General features: G+C 39.7%; 1 protein-coding gene across 1 annotated transcript in view; it reads left to right on the top strand.

The window, feature by feature from the left end:
* The window catches only part of LRRC8D (leucine rich repeat containing 8 VRAC subunit D), a 406,725-nt gene that overhangs the window by 306,243 nt on the left and 87,046 nt on the right, over positions 1-13,436 (top strand). The window lies entirely within an intron of this gene.

The following is a 13,436-nucleotide window of genomic DNA, read 5'->3' as shown; positions in this document are numbered from 1 at the left end:
CAACTTTTTAGTAGCGGATCTGTCCCCTTTATCAACACAACAGACAGATGAATGATGATATCTGTGTGCATTTCTATTTCACTTTGACAAAACTAGCGTAAGCTTTGAATGGTACTTCATTTCTAAACTGCATAACCTCCAGTCCTTTCAACCAGTAAGAAATGCATGAGTATGCACTTGTTTTACAGTTTTAAGTTGCATTTTTTTGTTCAGGATTATTTTTTCAATCTGAGCCACTTCAAGAGGATTGGATTTTTTTTTACTGTATGCTTGAGTGTTCACAAGACATCCAGAGAAAGGCCAGAGTTTAATGGCTAGAATCTCCAGCCTTGTTTTCAATCCGCAGTGTGCCTTTATTACCCATTTTGTACCATTAAGCACAATTCTAGTGCTTAGAAATGGAGACAAAAACAACTCTAAATTTCATACACTTATTTCAATCATGACCTTAATATTTAATATTTCTTCAAACTGAGGAGGTTTTCAGGGAATCAGTATAAATACACTATCATAAGCTTTGTACAACAAGCAGTGCTGGCATTTAGTCTTTGTATTTAGTAATTGCTTTCAATCAAAAGTTTTTCAAGTTGTTTCAGTGTTGTGTTGACCCTTGTATTGTGATCTTCCGTATCTTGAATGCTTTTTTAAAAAAAATAAATTTTTTTGTATTACAATTCTATGAACTGTTTTTTATTTCCCATGTGGTATTGAATGTGAAGCTCAGAAAATCTGCTTCCAGCTATCTATATGCTAGCAGGTGTGTCTTCAGGAGAGCAGCAGTGGAAAATGAACACTGTGCTCCATTTCAAAGGGATGTTCTCATGTTCTGGGCTTGGAGGAGAAGCTCCTAGAAGCAAGTTTGCATCTTAATAGTTCTGCAAACTACAGGTCTTCCACTTCAGTTCTTAGGAGCTGAATAAAAGTGGAATGCAGCTTGGAATTGTACTGAGAGATGTGGGGAAAGCGATGATTCTCTTCCCAGCTTGTCCTTTATGGCTGTCACACAGTTAAACTGCTAAAAATAATGCTGTTTGTATTAAGTCATGCATGTATTTCAAGTGCTGATTATACTGTGAGCTTGAGAATCTCATTTCTCTTGCCTAATAGTTTTCTTTAGTTTTCTTTGTGGGAAACTGTTTTTTCTCTTTTTTGAACAGAAGGAAAAAAAATTGTGCAAATATTACTTGTTCAAGAGCTGATTTTTGGATCTTTTAAAACAAAAACCTTCCTTGTCGATTTTACAGTACTGTCTCTTGGTGATGAAATTAAATACCTGGATCTGTAGAAGCCTGGAACAACAGCTTAAATGAGATTCATTGCCTTACTTTACTAACATTACCAATGGATTTTCTATGAGCTGGTAAAAAAACAACAACAAAAAAATGTAGTGTTAGTAAAGTAAGGCAATCGATCAAATCAAAGATTAATTCTCATGAAGTCAGATTATTGTATTTCTAATGACTTTTTTGCCAGTATATTTACATCATGCTGACAGACTTATTGGTATTTCTGCACTGACTTTCCATCTTTTGAATGTGAGCTGAAGTTCTCTCTGTGATCCTTTCTAAGTGAATCTTTCCCTCTTCACTTTCTATCTCAATAAATGCTGGGGACATAGAAAACAATATAAGAGCAGCTGAAGTATATTCTAGTACTAATATGGCCCAAAATCCTGAGAGCAGAAGGCAGTGTGTGCAGTCCTGTACTTTACGTCAAGGATTTCATGGAACTCTGGATGTTTCTGTAGATCAGTAATTAACTAAGCTGTTGCCTTATTTAGCCTTGTTGGGCGAGTCCTTTGAATGCCACAGTAAGTATAGAGCTCAACACCAGGTTGAGTAAAACAATCCTGATATCCTGTGCGCCCTGTGGGGGAAATATATGTATCTAGTTGAGAACTAAGGTACAAAAATATCCCATTTTCTCACAGCAATAAACTAAGGCAATTCCAGCTCTGCACATCGGTTGCTCTGTGTATGTGTATTGTATCTAAAGAGAAACAGTGAAAAGATTTGCAAGTTTTTGAAGCTAGCATCAAACTAGTTGCAATCTGACTGTTACTGCAGCATGCTGTTTAATTCCTAGAGGAGACAATTGGCAATAGCTTGTGTGTCTCAGAAGGTGACTTTCAGTTGAGCTGCAGAAACTGCAGCTTGCTTGCTGTCATGATGGAGTTGATAGTTAATGCAGACTGGCAACAGAGGAGAAATGGTACTTGAATGATTGGAAAAACTAAGTCCTACTGCAGTGCTGTCTGCTTGTAGGATATGGTAATGTCACTAGAATTCCTGTCTGAAGAAGTCACCAGCCTGGCATTACATGAGTTCATCTCCTTTCTCTGCTGCCAAGACATATAGGTGATGGAGGGGCAGTAGCAGATCACTCTGGGGCTAGTTTGGCCTCTGAAGGGGTTTAAGCATTAACTCAATTTAGTGTGTTTAGTAAATGAAGTGTTACATTTGTCTTCCTGCTTCCTTATGTTCTTCCATTTATGTGAATATGTCTGTTCTTTGTCCAACCTCTAATAACTCAATCTATTTTTATCACATTTGTACATTAGTGTTCTCTTTGCTAAGCAGGAGCTGGCTAAAAGGCTTTCGAATGGATGGCCTGTACATACAAACCCCAAGGAATCTAATGCTTTAGGAAGAAAAAACTGAATTTTAACTCTTGAAGTCATGGCAAGGAAGATTACAAATCAATCAGTCTTCTCCTGTGAAAGGAAGAAGGACTAGTTTTTCAGAGTAATGGGGAGGTATCTTGGAAGAATTGTAGTCAGTATCCGCTGCCCAGCAAAGCTGTTGGGATCTGACTGGGAAGTATTACTTGCTGGTAGGTGGTTATGATGTGTATGGCGCTTCATACAGTGAGGCATTAGTCTAAAGCACTTGTGGGCATGCTATTAAAAAGCCCCAGGTGAATGTATTACTTAATATTGCTTTAGAAAATGCTACTGTATATCATATAACTGATACTTCTGCTGTTTATAAGACTTACATATAAACCTTCATGAAATAAATTTCCCTTCTCTTTCTCATTCATGCATATCTCCATGTTGCAGAACAAGTGCTATTGTCAAAATGCTTCGCAAAGCAGCTAACATAATTAGTATTTGAAAAGCATGCAAGGATGAATACTAATTATAGTGGAGGGAATGCCAGTCACTGCATTCTCAATAATGACAACATGATATTTAATTTGCTAGTTTTCTGCCTCTAACAAGTTGAAGAATCTTGGTGCAGTCTGACAAGTACCAAAGTTTATAGGAGAAAGGGATAACTAACAAGAGCCTTCTCTTATGATGGTTACTTAGGGTACAACTTTGCACTTGCTTGCCAAGAAATTATCCTTTGTGGCTGCTTTTTATAGTACTTTTTTCCAATCAAGTGGCAATAATTTCTGTAGGTGAGCTACAATACAGATATGGATACTTATATACCTATAAGTATCAAATCCAGATCTAATATTAAATGTGTCTGGGGCACAGTTCTTATAGTAAATATGCTCTTCTATCTTAGTGAACCTCAAAATAGTAATTGAATGGAAAGTGAAAGCATAAAAGATGTTTAAAACTTGTCGAGAATTTACAAGTAACATGCCTTGAAATAATCTTATTGAGTGGCAGGCATGCTCAGTTACCTTGGCTATGGGGTTCCCTGAAAATTTAGAAGTAGGAGGGAAACTAATGAAACCAGCTGCAGTAGCTGGTTGTAAGACATCACATCTGTATTCCTGTATCAGTTCCTTATTCTACTGGTGAGGGACACTGCTGGTTTTTATTCAAAGCAGTCTGTCTTTTTATAGGAAACTCATGAAGGAATGTAGGGCTGTTCAAGGATTGATTCTGTGTGGTGCTGAGTTTCTGAGTAACTGTTCATGCAAATGTGCTCGACTCCCACCCGAAGCCTGTGGGAGTAAAAACTGAGGCTTTTAAGTTAAGCTCTCAAGTAAAGATTAATAGTCAATAAGTGGTACTTAAGATATTTTTATGAAAAGCTTTGCATGTTTTATGTTGCCCTGCACTTAGTTCATAATATATCAACAGTGTTTCTGTTGGAAATGCAGAACTGTCAGTGGGAAGCTGGAGCAGTGGGCAGATGGGGAAGATGGAAAAAGCACAGGAGCTGAGTCTTCAGTCAGCAGTGAAACGGCAAATTGTACATGACAAGCTCTCTTTTAAGGCTTCAGGCTTAATCAGTTAAGATCTGTCATCTACTTTCCTTAGAGTATTGCTCTAGTACCTTGCAGGCTCAGGAAAACAGAACTAGAGCATTGGGCTAGCCAGGGTTCAGGGATTTTCCTTCCCTGAAAGCTGTGTTCTCTTTTGTAGCGAAGTAATGATGCTGCAGAAGTCTAGTATGCTTAATAAGGCTTTGAACTCCAAACTGCAATATCTCTTTTCAGAATTCTCTGTTTAGGGAAAACCTGCCTACGAGTTGATTTTAGCCCTGCCTTTTCTCAGTGATGGCTTATTCTTAAGTGAGTTTTAAATCTAGTGATAATTGCCATAGGACAAAGGAATCTCCTACAACATCTAGGTGATGCTGAAAGTAATCTGTTGTGTTTACCTAAACATTGCATAGGTTTCTGTGCTGAAGGCAGGGAGGTGCTAATTTGTGTGGCTCCTGCATATGCCCAGCTGGTTATTATGGCCTGGTGTGCTGGAGAACTGCTTGTGTTGTAGGAAAGAAAGAGCTGGGAAGGGTGCAGTAGGGCTGATTCTTTTTGTGGCAGTGCTAGTTCATGTGAGTTTTGATTGTTAGAATTATGTGCGTATCCAAGTGTAGAACACTGAGTATAAACTGAGAAGACTGGAAGATAAACTTAGTAATTATCTAGAAATTCTTTGCTTCATGTTGAAGCTGGCAAAAGTGGTGGGGGGGAATACTGTTTGGAGGTGAAAGCTTTGGTTGTGGAACATATAGGGAGTCCCTCCCTATATGAGCATTTACAGTTTCCATTCTTAGCACTGGTTTAGCTGAGAGCTGTAGTTTTGCGCTCTTCATAGAGTTAAACCAGTGGCTTCTTTAATAGATACCTACGGGGAGGGGAGTAACATTTATCTTAATTCTTTTTCAGATAAAATATGCTAAAGAATCAGGAGGCTTTATTGTGAGGTGCAAGGGGCATGCATCCTGTGCAGCTGGTGACCTGATGCATTTGGAAATGCTGAGTAATCCTTTGCCTTTTCCTCTCAAAATGCTACATGTGCTGAGAACATAGCGAGCTGAGAGACAATGTGCTGAGTAGCCCTAATAAAAGGATTGCAGTTAAGTGCTCGCACTAATGTATAAGGTATGTGTGTGGTAATTTATTAAGAAGTAAAGATTAAACTAGTGAGAGCTCAGAAGTAATCTGCTATGCCCAGAAAGTTAAAAGAAATGTTTACAGATACTATGTGCTCTTGCTTGTTGATGCTTTTCTACTTGCTTTATTTTTAAATCTCCTATGTAAGTAGCAGATGTTACTTAAATGCTGCATAAGGCATTTTACTGTAAAATTTCTTTTCTGCTTTATGCAGCTTAAGGCATACTTTACTCTGTCTCCCTCTACTGGCATTATCATATGACTGAATGGAATTTCAAGTATGGACAATCTCTTTAAAAAGTGTTTAAAACATTTTGATACATTCAATAGAAATAATAATCGATGCCCTCTGAAGTTAGAATGTAAGCACACCTCACATTTCCAGTTGCTGCAGTATGGATCAAAGATATGAAAGCTTGGAGTTGGAACCCTTATGAGGCACAGCAGCACCAGTTCATCTTCATGCAGGCAGTTAGCCAATGTGTGCAAAGCAAATAGCAAAAAGAGGGGAAAAAAAAATCTTTCTATTTGAGTGGCAATATATGCCTTTTCTTTGACTGGGTGTCTGAGAAGTTCTGATGCTTGTTAGTGCAAACTTAGAAGTAAATGGTTGATACTAAGGGGATCAGAGATATTAAGCTTTATTGGAAAAGCTGTATTAAATATGTAAGCTTTTTTTTTTTAAAGGGATGGGGAGCCCTTTTTCCATTAGCAAACAACTATCTTCAGTTCAGGAGGAACTAAAAATAGTTAATTTTCTTCTCACTTCATCTGTGTCAGAATTTTACTTGTAAGCATGTTCTACTCACCTTTTTCTTTCTGCTAGTATCTGCATGGAGCAGTAGTCAGTATGCAGCTTGGCCATTTGGAGTATCTCCTTCCTAGTCCTTGAGTCACTTTCTTTAACTTTTTCCTGAAAATCTATTTTCTTCATATGCCTTGAGTGGCTCTTCTCATAAGTACTTCATTTAATTTGGAGAAGTGGGAAATAAAACACTTATTTTGAAGCTATGGCTAAGACCTGAGTAACTTCCAAATGAATCAATTGTTTACTGTAGTTTTTATTACTTATCATGAATGTCCAGTGTAACATACTCTACATGATTTTCAACCAATTGAGTAAGTAGTTCCATTATGGAGAATAGATGACATTAAATAATCAAATATGTAAGCTACTGATGTCTGGCGTCTGTGTTCCATTTCCATCTGGAAAAATATTGCATCTAATGGGTTATGTTAGGTAAGAAACAGAAGGTGGGTTGGCATGTATTGCTGCCTTCCTTATTTACAGGGAGTCACAATTGTCTACCCGTTTCATTTCTGTGTTTAGGAAAATTGTCTTAGTCCACTGATTTCAGGAAAGATGTCTTCCTTGACTGACTGACTTTGTCTAGTTCTTTCCAATCTGTGCACCACTGTCCTGTATTTAAATACGTTGGCACATGTATAATGTAGACTGTATAGCAGCCCTGCTGGGGTCGTTATTTTAGTTGGGGGTTTCTGTACCATTGTGGGTATGTACAGTTGTGTGCATGCGGAAGGCAACTATTCTTATGTGCCAGCTGCAGTGAGATTTTTGTCTATCTATTCACAAACATTTCACTGTAACTGTGCCACCAGGTATCCCCAGACTAGTCACTAGAGGTCAACATTATCATCTTCTAATAGAGAACTAAGTCTCACGTAATTAAAGGACAATCTCTTGCTTGTATCATGCTTCTAAATATTTGGTGTTCATGATGAGATGCTGCTGATACTGCCATTATTCCAGGTTAAGAGAAGAAGAAAAGACAGGAGTCAGTAGTTTCTCTCAGTGTAGGCTTTTAAAAGATACCAGGAAGAAGGGATTAAAAAAAAAACAGCTGAAGGTTTTTGCTAGTTGAGCCTGAGGTTACTTTTGGTGAGTGCTTTGGAACAGTGACAGAACCAACAGGGTAGAACAGTGAAAAAAGCCTGTATTCTGGGGCTATTAATATGTCAGAGTTGTGTGATTGTCCATCTAATATGTGTAGCCAGGGATTCCCATCTGTACAGTGCATGCTTTATTAGCATCATAAGAACTCCTGGAAATCCCACAGATTTCTCTGATGCAGAAGGTGTTATCTTTACATTCTTTCTTTGAGATACATTTTAGAGTTTCTAACTTGGATAGGCATACAGACTCCTTAACTCTCTGGAAAAAAAACAGTTCCATAAACAGATGAAGTTGAGAAAATTGAAACAGTGAAGATTCCAGCACTGCATCACTTAACAGGAAGTTGAACGAAACAAGCCGAAGCTACAGATCAGTGTCCCCAAAGATTTCCTCATTGCTGGAGTATTTAAAAGTGACCTCCCTCTTACAGATTTGATGCTGTGTTCTCATCCTGAAGGCTTTCTTTTGGATAGCACACTTGCAGGATCTTTGTCCCCGATGTAGCCAGCTGCCTATTTTCTTGCAACTCAAATGAAATCAGTTTATCTGAGATTTGTTTTTGTAAAACTTGCTTGAAATTCACCAGAGCAGTAAGTGTTTAAGTTACTCATCATGTTCTTTTAATACTCATTCTTTATCTGATATCCTGTGGGAATATGATGTAAACAGTCTTCATTCAAAAAATCTGCAGAAACTGTGTGTGTTCTGAATGCGGTATCCTCTGCACTGAATCATCCACCCCACTTCAACGAATTCTGCAAGAGAGCATGAATCAGTGTTTCAAGTGTGCATCTATATAAAATCTATTTGCAGCTTTTAACTTTACCTAGTAGGTCTTAAGAGGAACACTGAAAGTGAAGAAGAGGAGCTTGTCCTTGTCCTACCTACCTAAAAACACACAGAATAAGATTGCCTGGGTGTAATTATCAAGGCCTTGCTTAGGCATTGCTTTCACTGATGTTGCTGTTGTTTGGTTTTGGTTTTTTTTTTTTTTTTTGAGAGTTACTCATGATTTCCCATGTTTCTGTTTTTCCATAAAATCATGGTGTTCCTTTCAAATGTATAGAACTTAAGCCACTAATATACTTGTATTTCTTATACTGGGGGGAAAAAAAACAACTAGAAATGGTACTTTACATTTTTCCTGTAGGAGTTATTCTAACTGAGGTCAAGGGACATGTCAGGAGAAGGAATGCAGGCTGCCCTGTTCTGACTGAGCTGCTCTCTCTGTAGCTAACGCTGCTGTGCAGCTTCTGGGCTACAAGCTTGTCCCCTGGACTGTGCCAGGCAACTCTCCATCCCTGCTCTGGTCTAGTTCAGGATCTCTGCACAATGGTGCCTTGCTCTGCAGTGAGGAGATGGAAGTTCACACCAGAGAGGTGCTGTGGATGTGATGGCAAAATATAGGTACAGGGGAAAAAAGTTTGGTTCCCATTTTCTAATGCATCTCCCTTGGTAGACTGACACCTCTGCTTTTTCCAAATGTGAGTCTAGGCAAGAGATGTTTTCTGGCATACAGTGCTTTGCAGGGCTAAGCTGAAATTCTATTAATAGTTTGAGCTGACACAAACTGATGGTACAGTGCTCTCCACCCCCTCCTGTGTCTGCAGATATTTCTGCAGCTGTGCAGACTACATGTGCATATACATGTGCAGAAGCCAAAGCACTGGCATCCTCTCTACCTGTACTGCAAATTGTAGTGTTGCCCATAGCACAACTTTGGCATAACCAGCACACTTTCCGACGATGTGTGAACATGGCTCTGGGTGCATCACCCAGATGATAGTTTGGGTTTTAGCCCTGTTGGTAGCAATAGGGGGGTGAGCAGTATAGACATGTGCTGTTCTTTGCAGTACGTAGATGTGGAAAGTAACTATCATGTCATTGTTTGCTATTTAAGCCTTGATAAAGCTGACTTGATAAAGTATCTAGTTGAATATCCTTGTACTTAAAAGTGGGTTTTTATATTCCTGTCTCTCTGTGCTAGACCAAAAAGTAAGCAACCAAAAGAAATAGAAACACTTTTGTACACGGTGAGAAGACAGACCAACAAAAGTTGGAAGTATGCAAGCACTGTGCAGTAGCCATGGTGTCACCTGGATTTGATATCTCATACCTTATTAGTAGTTGCAATCTTTACATAATAGTAATTTTTAGGACCTGAGCTGTACTAGGTAAAGCTGAGAAGCAAATATTTCTAGCTCTGGAAATTACTACATTTCATACCTTTCAGATTGACCTTATTTAAATGTCATTTTTCCTCCTCTGGTATGTTGTAGTAGAGGTTACCTGAATGAAGGGCTCTACTGGGATGTTTGCATTCATTATATCCAGAGACCATTCTGTATGGTACTTCATTTTGAAAACACCCTGCTTGTCTTGTATCTTAGACATGTTTAGTTGACATGAATCAAGGCAGCAGAATGGATTTCTTAATTAGCCTAAATGGAGATATTTCCTATTGCTTTTGAATTCCCAGATGCGCTGTTCTTTTCACTCAAAACTGCAGAGTTTACTTGTTTAGATGGGATATTTGCCTCTGCCCTTACACCTAATGGCCATCAAGACATTCCTTTAGTATTATTAGATGGAAGCACGAGCAAAGAGCTCTTAACACCTTCATTAGTGCTGAAATCAAGCTAAAAATGAATTTGATTTCACAAGATAAAATAATGGGCAGATTACATCTTATGCTGAGATAATTAGTACTGTTTTGTTTCAGAGTTTTGATATATAGGCTTCCTGTTAGCCTGGTCTGCTTTCTTCATTCTTCTTTTCGCAAACTAAAATAGCCTAGTAGCGCAGAGACCAGCGGCATCACCTTTGTTCCCTTGTTCTGCTTGTATTTTACACAATCTCCGGGAAACAATCCTATTCCTGGAAATTCACCACATTCCACACAGTTGTGTGGCCTCACTGATGGTGTTCTTCAACTGTTTAAAATAATTCAGTGGAGCTTCCATTTGTGTTTGGGATTCCTGGAAGGTTTGTCACATAGTGTGCTCTAAAAATGCCATGCAGCAGATGAAGTCATGCATAGAAAAATGCATGGTTTGAACTCTAAAATTGTCACTACCCAGTCTAAAGGGGAAGTTGTCTACTGCATAGCCTGCTGGCTATTAAAGGTCTCCAGTGAAAATGCATCTTTAGCCTTTTGCTGATCAAAAGATCATCTTACCACATACCAACCAACAGCTTGGATTTCCATCTCCTTAGGTTTGTGGTATAAGGCACAATTCTCTCTCTCATCACAGCTACAGGCAGGCTCCTCATAGAAAGTATGTATGTACATATACATATAGTCTTCAAATACCTTTGTGTGATAGTTGTTCATATAGATTCAAGCTTATGGCAAGCTTATGGTCAAGAAGGCCAATGGTGTCCTGGAGTGTACTAAAAGAGCATGGCCAGGAAGTCAAAGGAAGTGATTCTCCCCTCTGCTTTGCCGTGGTGAGACCATATCTGGTGTACTGTGTCCAGTTCTGGGTTCCTCAGTTCAAGAAAGACAGGGAACTGCTGGAGGTAGTCCAGTGAAGGGCCACAAAGATAACGAGGGTCCTGGAGCATCTTTGATGTGGGGAAAGGCTGAGACCTGAGTCTGTTCAGCCTGGAGAAGACCGAGGGGATAGATTCGATCAATGCTTATAAATATCTAAAAGATGGTAGTCAAGTAGATGGGGCCAGGCTCTTCCTTTTTCCTTTTTTAAATATCTGGAAATATTCAAAACCCACCTGCTTACCTTCCTGTGTAACTTACTCTAAGGAACCTGCTTTAGTCAAGTTGGAAGCAGATGATCTCCAAAGGTTCCTTCCAACCTCACTCTGTGATACCTGCATACCTCAAGAGGCTGTTACAAGTTTCCTAACACTGCTCACGGCTTCTTCAGGGACCCTGTCCATTGGGGCTTTTGCAGCAAAGAAGTGCTGCATCAGTGAAGTATGCTGTCTTTTGGATTGCTTCCCTGCTAAATTAGTATGAAGTAGCCAGAGCTGAAATTGTGAACTTAAACTTATATTTTTGGCATTTTTCTTCCCAGAGTTGGAATCAAATTGATTTGTAATAAAGTGCAAGGCTAATACACGTGACTGAAAGAATCTTTTAACCATGGGCAAGTCTGAACATAAATAATGGCAATGGGCTCAGAAGCATTCCACATAAGCAAATGTCAGATGATGAGGTTTCATATGAAGCACAGCACAGGATGTATGCTGACTTCCCCTGCTGGAAGTAGTATTGATCTGGACCTGTGTCACACACGTGTAAGCCTAAAATGTCTGCTCATCAGGTGCAAGAGTTTAGTCTAATGATGCTAAGGAGAATGTTGGGACCTGTTTTCTGTCATTACAGTACTGATTTGAAGAATGATAATAGCACTAAGCTAGGATGATGTGAAGATTTTCCATTCTGCTGTATTTCCTCTTGCAACAGGATGCCTTGCAAGCTGTAGTTTCACACTGGGTGTGGAAATCAGACGAGATCGTAATTTTAGTGTGTAATATCTCAGTGATGCTTAGTACTACAAATTCAAAACACGATTACTTTCATCTGATGAAACACTTCTGCATCAAGAGTCCCACAGCTCTTAGAGCTTCTGAGATCCCAGAGGTGCTACCAAACAACACTTTGCTTTTTGTTCCTTATCAACTATGATTGTATCAGATAATTATCTTTGCAGGTAAATTGGTAGCTCATACCCTATCCATGAGGGTCCTGTCCTCCTCTCTCCTGCCAGGCACCACGTTTCAGAGTCATTCAGTGGTTTGGTATTTCTCAATGTTGATCTGTTCCAGCAATTAACACAAAACATTTTATTTTAAGTTTAGGCAGCCAAGATCACTGCTGTGTTTTAGTACTTTCTAATTTTGAGGACCTATTCTAATCCTGACCCTTTCCTGGCTAATGAGCATATCATGTGTCTGATTGCTTAGGTTCCTGTGCAGAATAGGAAATTGAAAATTCCAGATAATTAACAAACTTTTTTTTTAATTTTCAGATCACTTTTAAAATATAACAAAAGTTAGGGGCCTGTTTTACAAACACTTGATGTGTAAAAAGATATTTTCACTGAGAATGAGCTGCTTGTTTTTCATTTGATTTATTGACACAGTTTTGCTAGCAGTAAATGATCTGCAAATAACTGTTGAAAGAGAGTGGAGAAAAGAATAATTTCCCAGTGGAATTTATTGGTGTAAGAGTAGAAGAAACTGCAAGCTGAGATGTAATGACAAGAAAAAACTGGGATCCTCTGAAACAACGAAGCATGATGCAAAGTGGACCACAGCTGAGTCTGTTATCTCTTACCATGATGTAACCCGGGGAGCAAGCCATGTAAGCAGTGATTCAGTCTCATACAGCTTCATAACCACGTTACCAGTCAGGGTACTTCACTGCTCTGACAAACAGACACTCCCCTCGGAGTAGAGCTGCTTTGTGTTAATGTATGGGTTCTCTGCATTAGTTCAGCTGGCTCTGAGCACCACAGCCATGCCTGTGTGAGGGGTAGAGGAGTGCTGGGAAAACTAAGTGTAAGAAAAAAACCATCACTTAGATTAAGCCATCCCAGTGCTGGACTGAGGGTAAGAGGTAATGCCCATGCAGGAGAAAAGGCCTGTGTGCAAGACCAAGCATGGCCATTCAGCAGAGAACCTCAGAGGCGGCAGAGCTGGGGGGACTAGGAGGCAGCAGTGTGAGGGCTGCAAGCGTGGAGCTGCGTCGTCTTTGAAATCCTCCTACAGATGTCCATACTGTTGCTTGTTTGTTCAGTCACACCAAAGAAGATGCACTGGTCGTAATAAACTGTTATTTGGAAAGCGGTGTTTAGCAATTACATACAGTGCTTGCAGCGAGCTCTGGTTGCTGAGCTCCATCACTCCTGCCTTGTATGAGCCACCCCCACGGAGTGCCTCGCATCTAAAACTGGATGACAAGACGTCATGTCCTGTGGAGTGCACGGCTGGGAGCTGCAGTCAGGTCTGCGTGTAGTGGTGCAGCTCACTGGTTAGGCCTGCAGGCACACTGCTGAAGGAAGCCCAGCCATCAGAAGGGATACAGAAGGAAAGTGTCACTCACATCCAGGAGCTCCAGTTCAGCCAGAGGTCAGGAAGAGGGAGTTAGCCCTGTGTCTTTTGGCGAAACGTTAGCTCTCTGTTTTCTCAACAATACAAGGTACGTGAGGAGTGCTGTCAATAGCTATTCCACAGAGAACTAGTCAGA

The sequence above is a fragment of the Lagopus leucura genome, unplaced genomic scaffold, assembly GCF_019238085.1.
Source record: "Lagopus leucura isolate 7727_CA_CO unplaced genomic scaffold, USGS_WTPT01 Super-Scaffold_100009, whole genome shotgun sequence".
NCBI classification, from domain to species: domain Eukaryota; kingdom Metazoa; phylum Chordata; class Aves; order Galliformes; family Phasianidae; genus Lagopus; species Lagopus leucura.
Note: the sequence above shows the minus strand (reverse complement) of the source record. Positions and strands in the feature narration are given on the sequence as shown.